This window comes from Ipomoea triloba, chromosome 6 (genome assembly GCF_003576645.1).
Source record: "Ipomoea triloba cultivar NCNSP0323 chromosome 6, ASM357664v1".
NCBI classification, from domain to species: Eukaryota; Viridiplantae; Streptophyta; class Magnoliopsida; order Solanales; family Convolvulaceae; genus Ipomoea; species Ipomoea triloba.
This window is the reverse complement of record NC_044921.1, coordinates 11,263,940-11,270,061: the sequence shown is the minus strand read 5'-3', so window position 1 is coordinate 11,270,061 and position 6,122 is coordinate 11,263,940. Positions and strand designations below refer to the sequence as shown.

General features: G+C 33.1%; 1 long non-coding RNA gene across 1 annotated transcript; it reads left to right on the top strand.

Moving 5' to 3' along the window:
- Positions 1 to 2,189: 2,189 nt before the first annotated feature.
- LOC116023248 lies at positions 2,190 to 3,207 on the top strand. Its single transcript, XR_004099389.1, has 3 exons — positions 2,190 to 2,401; positions 2,625 to 2,846; positions 2,951 to 3,207. It is a non-coding gene; the product is annotated as an uncharacterized LOC116023248 (long non-coding RNA).
- The last annotated feature ends 2,915 nt before the right edge of the window (positions 3,208 to 6,122 follow it).

Below are 6,122 nucleotides of genomic sequence, written 5' to 3'. Positions count from 1 at the left end.
ATGTGTTCTTATATTTGAAGTAAAATCGTTTGGTTGATCTATATAAATGTAGATTGACCTAAGGATAAGGCTTTAAATAGGGTAGTACTATGAATAGTTTTATGTACTTTATGTGCTTTGAAATCCTCAAAAGAAGTAGAGTATTGACCGAAAGAGTAAGAATATGCATAATCTATTCTTAAAGGCACTAAATTCACCTAAAAAGCACTAAAACATGCACAATAAGCATATAATTCAGTCCTAAAAGGCTCTAAATTCAATCTTAATGAACATGCTTTTCTATAGATATAAATATAACAATCAAATAATATAATTAGTGCAATAAAGAAAAACATATATAGCATGCTCAGATTATGCATATTACGAACTCAAACTCCACAATTAAATATTTAAACTGTAACACTGAATACAATTTAAACCGAATATTCAATATTAAAATTAAAATTCAAACAAATTAAAACTTAATAATTTGTTCAAAATTGAATAATAATTTAATTATGAATTTAATACCACAATGAAGGGAAAAAAAAGGGTATTAAATATTCCAAAACAAGCAATTACCATACATTTACCATTGCCAAAAATAATATACAATATTAATTAAGGTAATATTAATATGGCAATATTAAACCAAATAATTACCATTTACCAAAATTAATATGTATAATATTACTATATATTTACCATTTTTTTTGCCAAATAATACACAATATTAAATTAGGTAATATTAATAGGCAATAATAAACTTAATAATTACCATTTACCAAAATTTAATATGTATAATGTTACTATATATTTATCATTTGTCAAAGTAATATATATATATAATATTAAATATGGTAATATTAATATGGCAAATATTTAAACAACATAATTGCCATTTACCAAAATTAATATATATTAATATATATAATATAAATATGACAAATATAAATATGGTAAATAAAATATATGGTAAATAACTATAATTGCAATTGCACTTTAAAAGGAAAAAAAAACAGTGCGTCACCTTGAACCAGCGCAGAAACTCTGTCATCTTCGTACGTCGCCGGAGAGTCTGAAGCCGCCGTCAATTGCTAACGACCAGACGACGATCTACACCTCTCAACGTCCGCCTGTGGCCTGTCGCCGTCGTCGCACCATTGTCAGCATGAACCAGCGCCACACCAATGGCCTCGCAGCAACGCCAAAGGCCGCTGTCATCCACGCCCTCAGGAGTCATAACCCCGACAGAGCCTATTATTCACCTCGGATCCCAAAAAAGTGCTGCATGGATATTGGATACTGAACAAGGTAAAGTGGACTCCTTGAGTCCATCTTTACTTTAAGGAAAGATGGACTCAAGGAGTCCATCTTTCAGTTTCCCAAATACCAACAGCACGGCTTTCATTTTTCAGTTGTTCTTTGTTGCCCAAAGAACAAAGCTTTGTTTTTATTAATACAATTATCTGTTTTTATTAATACAATTATCTACCCAAAAAATCACGGCTTTGTTTTTTATAATTTAGATTTTTTTTGCTTATTCACATATTATAAGAGATGATGAGTCCGTTTTTTTTTTTTTTTTTTTTTTTTGCAAATCACCGCGTCACGTTGTTAACATTTCTAAAAATAGTTTTCATGTACACGTCGAAAAACCTTATCTATTTCCAATATTATGTGCGTGCATCCGACAACGTTATTAACTTGTGGTCTAAATCCTATGCAGTGTGATAGGAATTGTAAAGTCCAAACTCACAGGATCCAATAACAATAACAAACCATGTAAACTTAATAATAAAGCGCATTAATTAATTCAGAAATTAGCACAACACAATTGCACGTTTGATTTGAAGTTCCAGAATGTGGTCTCGTAGTCAAATTTAATAATTCGTTAGCAACTATCATACAGTACATAATAGACAATCACCATCGGCTAGGGGTGTGCAAAACACGGGCAATTGGCGGTTAACCGGCCGAACCGCCGAACTTCGGTTAACCGTAACCGAACCAAAATTTTTCAGTTCGGTGAACGGTTAAAGGATTCCTATAATTTCGGTTATCGGTTAATTCGGTTCGAAACAGCTGGTTAACCGAAAAGTTTAATATATATATATATATATATATTTATTTATTTATTTCTTTTAAAACCATGTATATATATATGTTATAACATGCCAAAGCCCTAGCCCCTAATTTCATTTCATCAAGCCGCCGCTCCCGCCTGCCACGATCCCAAACCATCGGCCATTTCCATCACTCCATTGCACTGTCAGACCGCCTCCGCCACCGGCCACCGCCCTCGCACTGTGAGACCACCTCCGCCACCGGCCACCGCTCTCGCACTGTCACTCCATCCTCGGCTCCTCGCACTGTCAGAAAGCCACCGCCACTCGCCGTCAGTTCGCCACTGCCAGACAAGGTATATCATTTATTCATTTTCATTTTCTAATTTCCAGTAGTGTATCTGCTAATTACTCCTTGAGATTTGAGTATCTATTGTAGTATCTGCCAATTTCCAGTAGTGTATCTGCTAATTACTCCTTGAGATTTGAGTATCTATTGTAGTATCTGCCAAATTCCAATAGTGCATCTGCTAATTACTCCTTTAAATGATGAATTAATGGATGTAATGGTGTTTGTAGATGTCAAATGGAAGAAATTTCTCCCTTGTATATGGCTCCTTCGTCAGATGAACTTGCTATTTCAACAAGTGAGACTGTAGGTGCAAGTCAAATTTCAAAAAAGAGAAAAGCAACAAAATCTAGGTCAGAAGTTTGGTCTCATTTTAAAAAAGTTACTTCATCTTCTGGTGTTACTTCTTGAAGAACTCCAAGACTTAAATGACTTTGAAAGTGTAGAAAATGGTACGTAAATTTTAATCTTTCAGTTAATAATTTAGTATTTTACATTCAAGTTCATTACACAAATGAAAATTTTAATATATTGTTTTTTTTTTTTAATCTTTTAGATTCTTCATGGAATGCAATGGAACCTACTCAACCTACCATGTGATTTTGGATTCTGGATTGAAGAGTTGAAGGAGTTGAAGATTTGATTCATTTGAAAAAAATGGATGTTTGGATTTTATTATTTGTGCTTTTGAAGTTTGTTGTGTTGTTAACTTGTTATGATATTTGTTTTGTATATTTTAAATTTTCTTATGGATTTAGTATGCATTTTGGATTTACTTTGTGTTTTTAATTTAAGTTATGGATTCAGTATGCAGTATGCAGGGAATCAGGATGTTTATTAGGCTAACAATAGGTAAATGGACGAAAATGCCCTCCATTTTAACACTAATTTGATGGAATATGTAACGGAGGACCAAATTGGGTGAGTTTTTGAAAGTCGAGGGACCACATTTGGTGCAATTGAAAGTCGAAATGCAAAATTGAGAATGACATTTGGTGCAATTGAAAGTCGAAATGCAAAATTGAGAATGAGCTTTGGTGCAATTGAAAGTCGAAATGCAAAATTGAGAATGAGCAATAGTGCAATTGAAAGTCGAAATGCAAAATTGAGAATGAGCAATAGTTGAGGGACTATTTTGGGAAAAATCTCTATACATAATGAAACTACGAGTAACCTAACCTCGTAATAGCGGAAGCATAGACCGTGTTCATCTCCAACCATAGTTGATGCCTTGTTGTGTTGCTTGTGTTAGTCGTTTAGCCATAGTTGATGCCTTGTTGTGTTGCCTGTGTTAGTCGTTTTGTCTCACACTTGACTCAGAACCCTAGATGGTGTTCTGGTATTTTCTGAGTCACACTTGACTCAGAACCCTAGATGGTGTTCTGGTATTTTTCTGAGTCTCACACTTGACTCAGAACCCTAGATGGTGTTTTGGTATTTTCTGAGCAGTGTGAGTACCATGTCTGTAGGTGTCTATATGATTGTGTATCCTGCACCCCATCAATGCAGGCTTATATAGGCATATGGTGGATTGGACTAAACCTAGATGTCCAACCCAACATATAGCTTAATGGGCCTAGTCCACTTGCACCACATTATTAAGGCCCATATTGGGAAAGGTCTTACAGGATAGTCTTGGCTTTATTGCACAATAATTTTTGTGTGCAGTTAATTTAGTTGTAGATTAGTTTGGATGGATTTTAAAAGGTGGTATTACAATGTGTAGATGAGTTTAGTTTAGCTTTATTGAGTTGTATTGCATGATAGTCTTTTTTTTTTGGTGTCTAGTTTTTTATTTTGTTTTTAGGTTTATTTGGGTTTACTGCATTTTTTTTTTTTGCAGTTAATTTAGTTGTTGATACACTTATTAGTTTTATTGAGTTTAGTGTGCTTTTTAGTGTTTTTTTTAATTAATTTTTGGTGTTTAGGTTTTGTGAGTTTTATGTGGTTTTATGTTGTTCGCATATTAGTCTTTTTTTTTTTTTTGGGTTTATTGTTTCTTGGACGTGTTCTGTTTTAAAAAGGGAGTATGAGATTGTTGCACCAACTGCAGAACTTTTCCCTTGGGTTAATGTGCTCTGCTAATATCTTAAATTTTCTCGACATCACGTAGTACCTTCTACTTTCAACCGTAGAATTGATGAACTCTTTAGAATCAACCTTTTCCCCTGTTTTGACATGCATATTTGTTGACCAAGTTTCTACCATAAGTTTGTTATGTTATTTTGTTGATATTTAACTACTACCCTATCTCGAACAATATAATCTTGGAACTAGTTGTTAATTTAGATTGTAGTAGACAAATTCCAGAGGGCCAAAGGATAAAAGAAGTGCCGTTGGAATTAGACGCTAAGTTGGTTAGAGTTTTAATCTTTTGTAATCTAAATAATTTATGCAAGTCATAGACCTATAATATTTCACTTGTGAGGTTTATCAAGAGCTTATGTTATTTCAGTAATTTTGGTGAAATGTTTAATGTAGCATGAAACACTAAACGCCATTTTTAAAGCTTCATAGGAAATAGTGAATCCATTTTACCATAACCAGAGTTGGCAGAAACATGTCTAGAATGGAACTTAGGGTTGTGTTGTTGAGTAGTTGGTGGGTAGTCTTGGCTTTATTTAACAGTAGTTTATTTGTGCAGTTAATTTAGTTGTAGATTAGTTTCGATGGATTTTAAAAGGTGGTATTACAGTGAGTGTAGGTGAGTTCAGTTTAGCTTTATTGAGTTGTAGTCTTTTTTTTTTTTTTTTTTTTCTTTTTTGCAGTTAATTTAGTTGTTGATACACTCATTAGTTCTATTGAGTTTAGTCTGTGCTGTAGTGTTTTTTTTTTTTTTTTGCAGTTAATTTAGTTGTTGATACACTCATTAGTTCTATTGAGTTTAGTCTGTGCTGTAGTGTTTTTTTTTTTTTTTTGCAGTTAATTTAGTTGTTGATACACTCATTAGTTCTATTGAGTTTAGTCTGTGCTGTAGTGTTTTTTTTTTTTTTTTGCAGTTAATTTAGTTGTTGATACACTCATTAGTTCTATTGAGTTTAGTCTGTGCTGTAGTGTTTTTTTTTTTTTTTTGCAGTTAATTTAGTTGTTGATACACTCATTAGTTCTATTGAGTTTAGTCTGTGCTGTAGTGTTTTTTTTTTTTTTTTGCAGTTAATTTAGTTGTTGATACACTCATTAGTTCTATTGAGTTTAGTCTGTGCTGTAGTGTTTTTTTTTTTTTTTTGGGTTTTTTGGTTTTTTTTTTTTTTTGTTTAGGTTTTTTGAGTTTTATGTTGTTCGCACAATAGTCTTTTTTTTTTTGGGTTTAGTCTTTCTTGGACATGTTCTGTTTTAAAAAGGGAGTATGATATTGTTGCATCAATGAGGATACATTTTCTTGCATCAAAACAGAGGTGCCCTGGTCAATTTACTGTACAGGATAATTACATCTGTTTAATTAAATAATGTACCTGGCTACGGTAACAAATAATGACCAGTAGTTCTATGTATAAATAATTACCTATCTTAATATACATACAATTACTTGCATTATATTTTACAACTCCACCGCCATCTTAATTGTCTGTTGCATTGTTTTTGTGCCCCAGAAAACTATGTTGCCAACTAAAGTTGCTCTTCGGATGAAGACTTTGAAACTACCCAACAAACTTCGGTGGGAACAGAACAAGGTGGTCAATGCATTGCTTGAGCAAACGATCTTGATGGACAATCGAGGGGGGGGGGGG